We start from the raw sequence: 15,234 nt of genomic DNA, 5'->3' as shown, positions 1-15,234 counted from the left end.
ATCTTTTCCGATGAACTTCTTTACTTAAGTGAAAATTCACGATCCGGTGATCGAATGACCTTTCTTGATGATGGTGAGAGGATTGGATTTGACCGATCTGTATTGCGGACTTTGGTTGTACCGATCTCGAGTCGCTCAAGCGAGTTCATTCGGCTTCTCATCGCATTGGGTGTCCCGGCGTCTTTCCTCCACATTGGGTGTTCCGGCTGGTCGGTTTGAGTGGTAACATCGGTGGCGATGTCTCTCATCTTCATGGGAGTCATAATCACCCCATCCGAGTGCACATCTATCGATGCCAACAGTAGGTCTCTGGTCAAACACATCTTTTGATTGACCACAAGACTAGGCTTTGACATAGGCCTTTTAGATAGGATGTTCCACGGTCTCTAGAGATCGCCCAAATGATGTAATCCTAAAATGTAATCAGATCTCTAGAGATTGCCCAAATGATGTAGTTAGACCTTTATTGTAGTCCGATCCTAGAGATCGCCCAAATGATGTATTTTATTTTCAATGCGATCAGATCTCTTAGAGATCACGAAATGATGTGATCCAATGTTAGTGTAATCCGATCCTAGAGATCGCCCAAATGTTGTAATCCGAACTTTTGAAAATAAAGACTTTATTTTGTCGGTTATCATCTTATTATTTTTGCATTGATTATTTTCCGATCCTAATGTTATTATCAATCGATTCTTTACGAATGACACTTAGGCGATCCTTCGTTCAAAATTTTTACTTATTATGCGATCTCTAATAAACCGATCTCAGAACATTCGGATTTTGAGAAAAGTGTCGAAACATTGTCGAGTCCCACCAATCGATCTGTTGCCTAGAACCTCGCGAGCATTAAATGCTCGGACTAGTATAAATAGGGGTGGGTGGGTTAGCATTGTTCTCTCATTCCATTTTCAATCCCTGCTCACAACTTCAAAGTTCTCTCCTTTTCTCCAGTTCTTAGGCCGATCGGACTCGGTAAGGGCTTTAATCCTCTTTTTAGTTTAAGTTCTTTGTTTCTTTTGAAAATGAGCGGTGCAGAAGGTCGAGCGGCGAGCCCTCCTTCCATTCAGTTCTCATGGTCATCGTCGATGAAGAAGAAGCGATCGGGCCCAGCGTGCAACCTAAACCCCTAGGGTCTGCTCCAGTCGAGTCGGGTCATACCATCAAGGCTTGCACCACCTTCAAGGAGAGAGACCCTTCCTATAAACGAGCTTAGTCGGTTCTTGAGAATCCGATCTGCAATCGTTTGTTCAAGAATACAATATTTGTCTGATTCATATGAGTGATCAAGTGCCATGGCGATCTTCGTGTCGATCACTCTTTTGAAGAGAATGACATGGTCATGGTGTACGAGGAACGATTAAAGGCGGTGCGAGGTTCCCTCTAGCCGATTTCTATAAGGAGGTCCTAAAACTTCACCGAGCATCCATTGTTCAAATCCACCCCAACTCGTGGCGGATCTTGGTAGCTTTCAGAGGTCTATGCCGAGCTAAGGGAATCGGACCTACGGCTAAGGTGTTCGCCGATTTGCCTGGACTAACTCGCGAAAGGATGGCGAACCTTTGGTTCTTTCAGTGAAGCCTCGTTGCGGACTCTTTTCCGATCTGCCCTCATCCCTTAAGAATTGGAAGAAGCAGGTTCTTCATTACGAGGAGTAAAGATCCGAGCTGCTTTGAGGACTTTCCTCGTAGCTGGTGGTACGAGGGCCCCTGCAGAAGCACTTTACCACGAGTCAAGAGGAAAGCTTGATAGTGATGGAGTGAAAAGTCGGGCCACCACTCTAAAATATTCTGTCCAAATCACGGTGGCTGAATCGCACCATTGGACCATGCAGCGATCACCGCCGAGATCGCGAACTTAGCTCTCGACCTCGGCATTGGTATTTTCTATATCTCGGTTCTCGGGACCTTAGCGATCTCACTAACCTCTTTTACATGCGGTATGGCGGGTGGTGAGGTTCTAGGAAGCGGAAGAAGGAAAGAGATCTCGGAAGGTAAAGGAGATGAAGCGCTGGGCGTCTTCAAACACCGGTCACGAACACAGGGAGATACAAAGAGACCCGCCTCAACCTTGGTCCGCCGACCATTGAGGCTGTCGGATCTCCCCTAGATCGGAAGAAGCGGCCCGCCTCTCTCGATTATTCCAAGCACGGAAAGGAGCCTTCTCAATCTTACGGGAGGACCTCTTCTCGTGGCGCTCGAATCTTGATCATTGCTTGAAGAATAACGGACTGTTAGGGAGAACTCGATTTTGCCAAAGTCACAGGATCTACCATCTTCTTTCAAGAGGATCGGGACGGGCTATCCCGAGAATGGTCTCGATGATATCTTGACTCGAACCATGAGCCTAAGCGTGGAGTGTGCGGTGAACCGGACCATGATTCGAGAAAGATTCAGCGTCTGGGTAAGGAGGTTGGGAAGAAAAATCGAATTGACTTCCCTCCGATCCCAACTCTCATCGCTCGGGATTATATATCTCAAGTCGAGGGCGGGCGAAGTACCATGAAGACCGGTGGCGAAAGGTCTCGTGACTTGGTGAAAGTGAGCGGGCTCTCGGAGAAATCCGGGCACTTCAGCCATGAAGCGCTCAGTCGCTCAACTTGTAGAGGAGCTTAACGCGAAGGATAAGGAGCTTTCGGAGAAAGAAAAGAGCTCAAGGAAAGGATGAAGAGATGGTGTCGGGAATAGCGGAGCCTATGTGAATGCTCATAAGGATCTCTTGGCCGAACTTCAAAGCGCTATCTGAAGAGGACTTTTCTTGGATGGGCGACACGGCTCCGGGCGATGGTGAAGATAGTGAGGAGGAGGCGAGGAAGAGAGAGAGAGTGAGCGGAATGTAAATCAGTGGGGTGATCCCAGTAGAATAACTGTACAAATTATGAAATGAAATGGAATATCTCTTTTGTTCAATGAATGGATGTGATTGGAAAATCTTGAATTTGCCTAAGTATTTGATTGTATGAGCATAGCGAAACATGAACTAAATGCCATTATTAATCTAAGTATAAAAGATCGGAAAGCACAATAAGCATGAGATCGGTGGGGAGAAATGTTGAGCAGGACTTGGTTAAAATTGAAAATTTAACTTGAATACTTAAGATCGGAACCCTCGTTAAACCGAACCCAAACTTTAGCTCTTAATCTTAGAAAAGGAGGTCGGCAATAAAGCGGTAGGAAAAGATCTAGTGCGGTTCATTTTATTTATCAACGAGAGATCGGGAATATACTTGCCAGTCAGGAAATTCGACAACGGGTTTGAGAGGTCGGTAAATGATTTGAGAGATCGCGAGGCTTAATGAATATGAGGACTCGGCATTAATTCAATTTTTGTGAGGAGAGATCGGAAATGTGACCGCCTAAGAGGATCGGAAAGCGAGATTAGTTTGTTCAAAGAAGAATTTTTATTGATTCTAGGGATCGGCCAAAATATGGTGTCGACAATTTGCCCCTCTTTACATAATTTCTATTAAAGGAAAAATTTCCGTATAGGAATTATGTAAAGATTGAACTCATATTTTGGGCGATTAGGTGTTGAAATTAGGGAACTAAAGCACACCTAAGTTAATGACCTCGAACATTAAAATCAACTTGGATCTAGAAACGAGAGGTTGATAACGAGGAATTAAAATTGCATGAAATTAAAATCAACTTAGATCAAGGAACGAGGTTGATAACGAAATTAAAATTGCATGAAATTAAAATCAACTTAGATCAAGGAACCAGAGGTTGATAACAGGAATTAAAATTGCATGAAATTAAAATCAACTTAGATCAAGGAACCAGAGGTTGATGGTGGAATTGCAGGAAATTAAAATCAACTTAGATCAAGGAACCAGAGGTTGATAACAGAAATTAAAATTGCATGAAATTAAAATCAACTTAGATCAAGGAACCAGAGGTTGATGGTGGAATTGCAGGAAATTAAAATCAACTTAGATCAAGGAACCAGAGGTTGATAACAGGAATTAAAATTGCATGAAATTAAAATCAACTTAGATCAAGGAACCAGAGGTTGATGGTGGAATTGCAGGAAATTAAAATCAACTTAGATCAAGGAACCAGAGGTTGATAACAGAAATTAAAATTGCATGAAATTAAAATCAACTTAGATCAAGGAACCAGAGGTTGATGGTGGAATTGTAGAAAATTAAAATCAACTTACAAAACAAGTCTGACTTTGGCACATGAAGTTATTCCTTGACAAAGTGTACTTAACAAGATAATGAAGGCGGACGATTAATGGAGGAGGAGTTGTAAGGCCTGACCTATGACCTCGTTCTTTCGGATGTCCCTTTTCTGTTCCCGACTTTCTCCTTATTCTTCGGAAAGCGCCCTTGTGGGTTTTCACTTTCTTTTCGTCCATTCGACCAGAAGCGCCCTTTCGGGTTTTCACCTCTAGTGTTTTTTTTTTTTTTTTTTTTGGCGGCTATTCCTGCAAATCTCATAGTAAAAATGCGAGGTTATCAATTTTTAAATTCAAATCTTATGGCAGAAATTTAACTAATCAATAGCGCATTAGTCAAAGAGAAAGGATAGTATTAAAAAGTGAGCAAGCAGGAAAACAAAAGCAGAAGGAATGGAGTATAACTTTATCATGGCTTTAGGAAAAATAGACTTTCAAAGGAAAAGGAAAGGTACAAGGATAGATCTCATATATTCCTTTTAGTTGGTTTTGAAGTCTTTTAACTGCCATATTCCAAGTTCTCTGAAGTCCCTTGCCGTGACGGTTGCCTCTCTACCCGCGGTTTCATGCCCCCTTCCTTATTCCTCGGTTTGGTTCTTGGGACGCCCTTTTTGGTTTCACCCCAAGAAGGTCTTTTTTTTTTTTTTTTTTTTTTTAGGGCGCCCTTTCGGGTTTCATCCCTTCTCCTTTTTATGCATAGTATCTCTTGTGATGTCGGCATTCCACAGTCTCGGGAATTCTTCACCGTCCATGTGGGTCAAGATCAAGGCTCCCCGATGCGCCTTTTTAACCACATAGGGTCCCTCGTAGGTTGGTGACCATTTGCCGGGGATCGTTTTGGTTTGGTAGTACTTTCTTTAGAACTAAATCCCGGGTAGGAATTCCCGTGGCGTGCGTTTTATCAAATGCTCTGGCCATTCTCCTCGATATAATTGCGTGACATCTGCTGTTAACCTTTTCTCATCCAGCAAGTTTAAGCGATCCAACCTTGGTGGATCCATTCGACTCACCAATCCACGATTCCTTGAGAATCCTTAGGAAGGAATTTCAACCTCAACGGTAATACCGCTTCCATCCGTAGACTAGTGAGTATGGAGTTGCCCAGTTGAGGTTCTTATGGAAGTCGGTATGCATGAAGAGCGTGGGGAGCATGTCATGCCAATCCCTATATGTGACCGTCATTTTCGGATTATCCTCTTTAGATTTTTGTTCGCGGCTTCCAGCTCCATTCATCCAGGAGCGGTATGGGGAGGAATTGAGATGTCGGATTACGTATTGATCACGGCTTACGAATCTTGGACCGTTCGAGTTCTTGGCGTTATCGGTGACAATTTCATTCGGAGACCATGCGGCATATGATATTGTTTACGAAGAATTTGAAAGCGTGTTACTGCGTGATGTGAGCATAGGATGTTGCCTCGACCCATTTGGATAAATAGTAGATAGCTACAAGGATTAAACTGTTCCCATTGGATGCCTTTCGATTGATGGGACAAATCACATATATGCCCCACATTGCAAAAGGCCACGGTGAGGCGAGATTGAGCGGCTTGTGAGGTGGCACATTTATCGGATCTGCGTAAATCTGACACTTGTGGTACTTCCGGAAATACTCGATGCAATCCTTTTCTATTGTGGTCCAAAAATACCCACGCCGCATGATTTGCTTGGCCATCATGTGTCCATTGGCGTGAGTTGCACAATTTCCCTCATGAGTTTCAAAAAGGATTCTCTTTGCCTCCTTCGCATCCACACATCTCAATAATTCACCGTTTGAGCTTCTTTTGTATAGGGTTTCCCCAGGAAAGTACCCCAATGCTAACCTCCGAATCATCTTCTTTTCATTTTTGCTTGCCCCTGAAGGGAATTCTCCGGTTCTACAGTAGACCAGGATGTCGTGATACCAAGGCTTTCCATCGAGCTCTTCTTCAATCATGAAGCAATAGGCTAGCTCATCCCTTACTTTAATCTTCAACGTGCGAAGCGTCGCCCTTCTTCGATTTGAGCCATAACGGCTAGAGTAGCTAAGGCGTCGACAAATTGATTCTTGTCTCTACTCGGATGAGTGAAAGAGATTTCTTGAATTCACTGATCATCTCGATGAAGTATTTACGGTAGGGGATTAGCTTGGGATCCTTGGTTTGCCATTCTCCCTTGACACGATAAATTATCGAGCCGAGTCTCCATACACCTCCAACTTTACGATTTTCATCTCCATAGCGACATGTAGACCCATTACACAAGCTTCATATTCTGCGACATTGTTGGTACAGTCAAATCCCAACTTAGCGGCTATTGGGAAGTGCTTTCATGCGGGGATACTAGTGCGGCTCAATTCCATTCGGATAAATTGTTGCTCAGTCAAAATACATTTCCCACATCAGTGACCCCTCTTCTTCGTAGTCTTCTTCATTAATATGTTCGTCGGGGAACTCAAAATCGAGCTTCATAATCAGGGATAGGGTTTTCCGCTAGAAGTGACAATTACGCTACCTTTCACCGCTTTCGGGTCATGTAGACTATATCATCTTGGGAGAGTATAACACGCCACTTGGCTATCCTTCCGGCACAAATGGGCTTTCGAATACGTATCGATAGGATCCATCAGGAGATAAGCCATGTCTTGTGATTCAACATGTAGTGCTTGAGGCGATTTGCTATCCAGGCTAGCTTGCGACAAGTCTTTTCTAAGAAAGAGTACCTTGACTCACAATCATTGAACTTCTTGCTCAGGTAGTAAATGGCCCTCTCTATTCGGCCGGTATCATCATGCTGTCCTAAAACACATCCCATAGAGCTCTGTTGGACTGCCATGTACAGGATCGAGAGGCTGCACACAAGGCGGGACCAATCTTGAGTGGGTTTGACAAATACTGTTTGATTGTCTCGAAAGCCTTTTGTCAATCCGAATCCCATTGGGTAGGATTGTTCTTCCAGAGTAGTCTGAAAATAGGCTCGACTTTGGCGGTGAGATTAGAAATAAATCTTGAGATGTAGTTCAACTTTCCTAGAAAGCTGCACCTCCTTTACATTTTTGGGAGGGCATTTCTTGAATAGCTCGAACTTTATGCGGATCCACTTCTATCCCTTTCTCGCTTACTATGAATCCCAACAGTTTTCCCGATCTAGCTCAGAAGATGCATTTAGCGAGGTTGACTTCAACTTGTATTTCTGAGCCTTTGAGCACCCTCCTCATCACTGAGCGTGGCTCTCTTCTCCTGGATTTAATGATCATATCATCCACATATACCTCCACTTCTTTATGCATCATATCGTGGAATAATGTGACCATTCTTGTATTTGGTAAGTAGCCGGCATTCTTCAACCGAAGGGCATGACCCGATAGCAAAATACCCCCATTGGGTGATGAAAGCGATTTTATCCTTGTCTTCCTTGTCCATCGGAATCGATTGTACCACGATGCCCCATCAATACACGAACACCTACCCAATCCGCGGCATTGTCAACTAACACATCAATGTGAGGGAGAGGAAATCATCTTTCAAACTTGCTTTATTAAGGTCCTGTAGTCAACACACCACGACTCTCCGTCTTTCTTCATTCTTGGGACGACATTAGCCACCCATTGGGGATATTTGACTACTTCCAAGAATCCGGCGTCATCTGTTTCTTGACTTCATCCGAACCTTGAGCGGTGTGTGGGATTCATTCTCCTCGATTCCGCTTCAGGGATCGTTCACGGAATTAAGGGAATCTTGTGCGTCACTATCGGGGTCCAAACCGACCATATCATCATAGCTCCATGAAAATACGTCGAGAAATTCCTTAGCGGACCGATCATATCTCCCAATTCCTCACTCTCCACTATCTTAAGTTCCCTTTTTACTTCTTAGAGCCTAAGTTTATTGTGCGCGTTTCATCTTCACAAGGCACGAGGAGGGTTCATCTTTTCAACTGCTTTCTTACGTAAGGTCTTCCTCGAATTACTTGAAGTAATGGCGATTATGGGGATTTCAAAATTAACGGAGGAATTTGAGTCTATTGGATTATTAGGTGTTAATTGATGAATGGTCTCGAAATTGAGTGCGAGGATATCCTCCGTTGTCGGTTGTCAAGCTCTGCTCCTCGACCATGGGTGAAACTAGGGCCTCATACAAGGAATCGGTTGGATGACATCTATGGATGGATCATCTGGCGATTCTTACGTACTTGCGGATGTTGGATGACCGGTTTGGCGAAGATCTCGTAATTCTCGGGACTATTTTCATTTTCCGTCTCTGGTGAACCTCGATCCGAAGCATCCTCCTCATCGAGAATCGCCCATCCACGAGGGCATCCTCCTCATACCCCAAACCACAACGGCCTATCTTACGAATAGCGGTATAGGCTCGACGATCCCTTGCAAGGCGGTGCCCAAGCCTTTCCCCTCTTGATACCGTTTCTTGACATTACTTTGGCCACCATTGCCATAGCCCCTTCCTTCCAGTATCTTGCAATTCAAGGGCACGGAAAGAACTCTCCAATGATTCCTCGGCGCTTCCACATAAGGAAGTGATTGCGGCTTAGTGACGATATGGCCTCTTCGCCCCTTCTTGTGATGATTTTGCCGTCCTTAATGTATTTGATCTTACGGTGTAAGGTTGAAGGAGCAGCGTTCGCGAGTGGATCCACGGCCTCCTAATAACATAGTGTAAGCGGCTCAATGTTCATCACTTGAAGCGTGGCGTTGAAAGTACATGCCCGACTTGGATTGGCAAGTCAATGTCTCCCGACACCTCTCTCCTGGTGCAGTCAAGGCTCTTACCACCATTGCACTTTGGCGTATATGCGATTAGTCAACCGTGCTTTGGCTAAGGTCGCACTAGGCAATACATTGAGGGCCGATCCGTTATCGATGAGAACCTTGGCCACTATACAACCCTTACACTTCACGATTACATGTAGAGCTTTATTGTGCCCTAAGCCCGCAGGTCTACCTCCTCTTGAGAAAAGGCTACAGTTTGGATGCTGATTTGTCCTACTATTTTCTCAAAGCGCCGGAGTAATGTCGGGGTTCACAAAGGCTGATCCGGGATTCTTTGTAGGGCTTTCGGTGGACTTAGAGCTCGGGATCGGTGATACTTGATGAAATTCGGCGGGGTTTTTCTCAATTGCTCCACCACGTCATACTCGCTCTGTTTCATTATTTGGAGCAGCGGTTCTTCATCTTCCTTGTGCTCAATAGGCTCTGCTTCCCTGCTTTCTCAACCTCCTCTTAGTGTTTACGGATGACTCTCCCATTTTACTTTCCCTTTTCTCTTCTCTCTTTCTTTGTTCCGTAACACCTCCCACTTGAGTTATAAACTCGACTTCTTGCTCAGTGGAGAGGATTTTGTTGCAATAACGGGTCTAGAGCGGCAGGGAGTAGTGTTGCTAGCGAGTCGGCATAAGTCATTACGAAGTGCTCGTGAGGAGCGAAACATGGTTTTGGTGGTGCGGAGGTGAGGCAAGACTAGGAGCGGATGTCTTGCTTGCGCTCCACGAGTGAAAACTTGGAAGTTATAATTCCAAGGGACGGCGTGAGTATTGGTGATGGGAGGCGAGGTGGAGTTTGGATAAGCTATTCTGGCGGAGGCTACAGGGGTGAGAAGGTGATTACAGGTTTGGAGGTGGGCGTTAGGCTGTATCGGTGGTGTTCACTCCTTTTAGTTTCGGCCTTATGCGGCATCTCGGAACCACGAGAGACAATAAGTTCTGGACTTCTTGCCTGAACCCCTCACAATCTCGCAGCTCATGGTCAGCTGCCCCTCCATGGTAAGGACACCTCGTACTCTCTTTGAATCCCGCTACCTGAGGGCAAAGGTAGCCTTCCCTCGTTGCTATAGTAAAAATCTCCTTAAAGTATGGAACCAGCTCATCCACTTCTGGTGTTGATCCCTCTCCTTTAGACTCTATCATATTTACACCACTGCCCGCATTGTGGTTAGGCAGTGGGTTTGAGGTAACATTGGGGAGGGAACCATTTCCCTCGATCTTCAACCACCCGTTTCGGATTAAAGCGTGCACTCTCCCTCTGAGTGCCCCGCAGTTGTCAGTTGAATGCCCTTGTGCTCCTCCATGATACTCACAACGGGCAGTGGCATCATACCACCTGGGATATGGCGGCTGGATTGGGTCTAAAGGGGTGAGTGCGATTTGGTTTATCTGAGCAAGGTATCGGTATATTTCACCGAGAGGAGGAAGGGGTGGATCAGGATTCCTTGGAGGTCTTGGGTTATTTTGTGGTGGTCGTGGTTGAGCTGGAGGAGGAGGTGGTCTTGGTTGGAAATTTGCAGGTGGGGCGTATTGTGGGCGTGGTTGTGAATAATTAGGGAAAGGGGGTGGGATGTTTGCGATAGTTGGGCCATGAGAGGGAGGATATGGCCGGTAGTTATTTTGGGGGAATTGGGGAAAATTATTCTGTCGAGTGATGGAATGTACATCACTCTCCTTCTTCTTGCCAAAATTGGCAGTCTTTTTCACAGGGTTCTCAGTCAACTCCTGTAGCCTTCCTATTCTCAGATTAGCTTCAATTCTCTCACCGGCTTGGATGATATCTGAGAAGCTGCTGGAGGTATTTCCGATCATCAGGTTGAAGTAGGGAGCCTTCAATGTTTCAATGAATAGGGAGCAGAGTTCATTGTCGATCCAGGAGGATATATACTGCGACCTTCTCCCTCCATCGTTGGGCGTCTTGCTTAAAACCTTCCGGTCTTCTGTACGAGTTACGGAGGTCCCTCCTTGTGGGTCTTTGCATCACAATTGAATTTGTCTTTGCTTAAGAAAGGTATCGGCCAAATCTTTCAGGAGTGACTTGCTCTGTCAATTGTATACACCATCTCGGAGCTGCTCGGAGAGGCTCTCGTGAAAGAAGTGAATGAGAGTCTATCGTCTTACATTAAAGCGGACATTTTGGCAATGTAGGTTGCCCGGTGGATCTGAAGTCTGAGTTTCCATTTGTATTTGTCGAAATCGGGAACCTTGAATTTGGGTGGTACCACCACATCGGCACCAATCTCGGTGTGACACATCAGTGAGCCATACATGTTCAACCCTTCTATTGCTCTCAATCTTTCTTCTAGGGCAGATAGTTTCTCGTTTTCTCTCGCCCTATGTTCTCCTTCCACCGCATGATACACTCCTCCAACCGGGAGTGAGGGTGGAGTAAGCTGGAGGATCGGGATTGAATGGTGAGGCTCGGCATTTGAGGCAGTAGGGTAATAGGAAAAAGGTGGGTCATTATTTATGGTCACCGGATTGTGAGTGATTGTCGGGTCGGAATGGGAGGCGAAAGGTAAAAGAGGTTGAAGCTTGCTGAGGATCATTTGTTGTAGGAGGCGGAGGAGGTAATGGTGGGCTAGGTTCTGAAGCAGGTTTGCTCTGAGACATTTCCTTCATTAGTCTCATAATTTCAGAAAGCTGATCCTTCAACTCGGAGACCTGTCCCTGTAGGTTCTGTACTTGCTCCTGATTTTCCATTATCTTCCTCGTTCGAGATCTTGTTAAGTACACTCGCTTGGGTTGGATCGTGTGCTTGGTCAGACTTGCCTTGTTTGAATCAATATTGATTTCCTGTGAGGATAAAAAAATTTAAATGAATTTGAGTTTTGCAAAGAAACTAAAAGTCTGATGCAGACGAAGGATCTGATGGCATTTGAGAGCGGGTTGGAATCTGCAAAGGATAATCGCCTCGGCTTTATCATGGCATCGTTCGATAGTCGGCCGTGAATGACGGGATTGAATGCGCATTTATGATACTGTCCATATAGCGCATTTCAATTTTCACATAACCCTAGCGAGGAGTTCCTACGAGTCATATTATTCATTCACAAATGCTTAGACAATGGTCCAAAAATCATTTCATTAAGCTGAATAATTTATGCTGCATATTCTTTACATCGGCCTAGGTTAGGAGGTTCTTTATAATGACATTTTTGAGATACTCATATAACCTTTCCTCTTGTTTGGCGAGGATCGAACACTTTGAGCATACTCGGATTGGTAATAGTTCCTTTTTCCTGTGCTATCATTTTCTCCAACTGGTCCACATTTTCTTTGAGTCCTTGATAGAGGGCGACTTGTTTCTCTTTCTCTTTCCTTTCTTTAGCACACTCTTTCAAGATGTCGTTGATGAGGAGTGCTGTTCTTTTAATTCAAGCTTCTTCTTCTTGTTTTCCTGTTTATACTCTTCAACGAGTACCTCTTGGTACTTCATCCTTTCTGAAGCTTACTATTACGCCCTTTCATCTCTTTGACCTCGGCTTGGAGAGAGTTTCTTTCTTTTCCCACTGTACCTCTTGCTCTTGAACCCTATCCTTTCGGCCCTTGCCTCTTCCTTGAGCTTTCTTACCCTTCTCTTAAGTTTCTGCTGTTGGTGCTCCAATTGTTTCATTCGTTCTTTCATCTGTGATTTGTGGGTATTTGCCTTTTGTAGAGAGTCAACGAGTCGATTATCATCTTCCTCTAATAGGGCGTCTTGGCGAGGTTGTCGTCCTTGAATTCTATAGTAGGCGTTCTTGGTCCCTATCGGCTCTCCATTTAAGGTGTCGCCGAGGCACTTGGGCCTTTGGGTGATCTCTCCATTAGAGTGATGTTTTCCCGGGACTTGCGAGCCCTTTTCAACCCTTCTTCTTCCTTGAGCTCATGGTAGAAGTGACCTTGGTGGTATTCTTTAATGTTGATCATGGTGTGTTGAGCCAAAGCGCCTCATTACGATCTTTGGAGTGTAACTTGTATACGGTTATTCCAATCGGGGACACCGTGAATACCTCTGTACCAATCAAGGCGGGTTGGCTTGGCGTCCTGACTTCCTCCAACGATAATCATGGCTATTGAAACTCAAAATCCGTTCCATACTTTGTTTTCATTCTTGGTGATCACTAAGGATCATCTTCTCAATGGGAGGCTGGTCGAGGTACCAAGTCAATCCTTTTGTCTCCACAGGACACATGTGGTGATAGTCCAGAGGTATAATAGCGAGAGCAACACTTAATGGACCCTTTCCTGTTATGCGGTAAGTTAGGGTTAACAAGGTTTGGCAAGAATTGCCGGTATCGGATTGATCCTGCCTTTCTACTATCCAAAATACCTCCTTTGCTGCTAGTGATGATCCCCAATGGCCGGGAGCAGGATCGGACCATAGATTCCCAAGGCGAGTGCTACGGAGCTTGATCCCACTATTTCTCTTGGAGGTGATGATCTAACCGCTTCTCAAGGTCGTCCAATGCCATCCATGCGTGTTCCCTTTGGTGTTTCTCTGGACTTTACTTCTTACGGGGAGAACCCAACATATGTGCCAACCGTTTCAGTGCGCTATGCTCGAGGTGTAAGTAGATCAGGTTACGCAATGAGTATGGGATCCCGGCAATGCACGATATTCCTCCATAGTGGGGCGTATCAATGTCATTGAAAGAGAACACTCCGTGCTTAGGATTCCAAACCGTCAACATGGCTTTTAATGCGAGGATTTGGACCTTGACTTGCATTAAGGTTGCAATCCTTAGTACTTCTCTTCAAGCGTACCTTGACACAGTCGGGAAGCAACCTCCATCTATTAGACGGACCCTCGAGGTTGTTCATTTTGACCTCTATTTTGTCGGATCGGTGAAGGTATTGAGCTAATGTATGCCTCGGAAACATCATTTTGCGAAGTGCAGACCAATGGTGATTTGGACCAAAGTTTAGCATCTTGAGCCTCTCCTGCCGTCGACTCGAGGATGCCATGATAAAAATGATGCCTATCCTTATCTGGACTCTTGGTTTGGTAGCGCTGAGAAAATTTGTTAGTAAGACAAATTAGGGTAATTTTGAATCATCTTGTTGTGAGGTGACACGTACACATTTATCAAAGTAGGAAAATGTGTAGGCGTTTTAGTAGGATTCAAGATTACCACGAAAAAATGAACAAAGGAAATTAAAGCGAGAATAGGGTGAGAGTAAGTATGCCCCTTTTGTCCTATAGTAGGAGACTCCTAACAGGGTAAGCGCTACCTATCTGGATAGTTCTATCTTATGAGGCGATTTACTACGGCTTTCGGCTATCGTGTGGTTTAGCTCGGGATCTAATTTTCTAATAGCCACGAGGTTCCCAAATTGCCCCTCATGCAGTGAGAGCCCCATTCTACCCCATGATATTGTCGGGAAAATTCCACGGGTATCACGGTAAATAGAACAAGTTTCAATTTGGCGAAGCCTTCACGGATACTAACGAGGTAAAACCCACAGATGCGCTACATGACCCCCTCCTACTTTCCTAAAAGGGTGAGAAAGCCCGGGTTAGGACCATAGTGTGTGAGGACATTGTGTAAGTGTTTAGTGTGTGAAGGGACGCTTTTACCTCTTCCCAATTCAGGGGGATTTTATTTTTCCATTTTTTTCTTTTTTTTTCTTTTTCTTTGAAATGAAGAGCACTGTAGGAGATAGAACAGGCAAAACAAAATAGTTAGTAGCAATAATAATTAGCATACAAGACATCGCCGAGTGAGCCCCCCTAAATATAATTTGATCGGACAAAAATTAAGCCTACTTTTGGACCTCTAGAGTGGGGTTGGGTCAATAGCTTCCCAGCGGAGTCGCCAAGCTGTCGCAATGGGATTTTGCGGTCGCCCGGACGATCACTCACCGAAGTGGGGAAGAGTGAGGAGTCGCCACCTTAGTTTTGAGGGGAACTAAAGAAAACCATTTGAGAAGATAAATAAAGAATGAAACCACTTCAAGACAGAGATTCTAGGTTGAATTAAAGTAGCGGGTGGTGAAGGTGTTAGGCACCCCACCTCGTCCCTTAATAAGGGTAGGTAGATTTAATTTTGCGTCCTTTATAAATTAGTTAGAAGGGCTCGGATGGGAATGTTAGTCCTTTTGGTAAAAGGAATGTTTGATTTTTCACTGATTAGGATCACCCAGATACATAAGTAAATGAGACAACCTTAGTGAATTACTTTTGCATGTTAATTTTACTTGAAAAGGAATGTTTTATTTAAAATTTAATTTAGAAGATCGGATAAGAACTCTCCTCCGATCCTCTTTTAGATATTCATTAAAATTTTGGTTGGGGATCGGATAAGGACTCTCTTC

Source organism: Hevea brasiliensis, chromosome 11 (assembly GCF_030052815.1).
Source record: "Hevea brasiliensis isolate MT/VB/25A 57/8 chromosome 11, ASM3005281v1, whole genome shotgun sequence".
Taxonomy (NCBI): domain Eukaryota; kingdom Viridiplantae; phylum Streptophyta; class Magnoliopsida; order Malpighiales; family Euphorbiaceae; genus Hevea; species Hevea brasiliensis.
Note: the sequence above shows the minus strand (reverse complement) of the source record.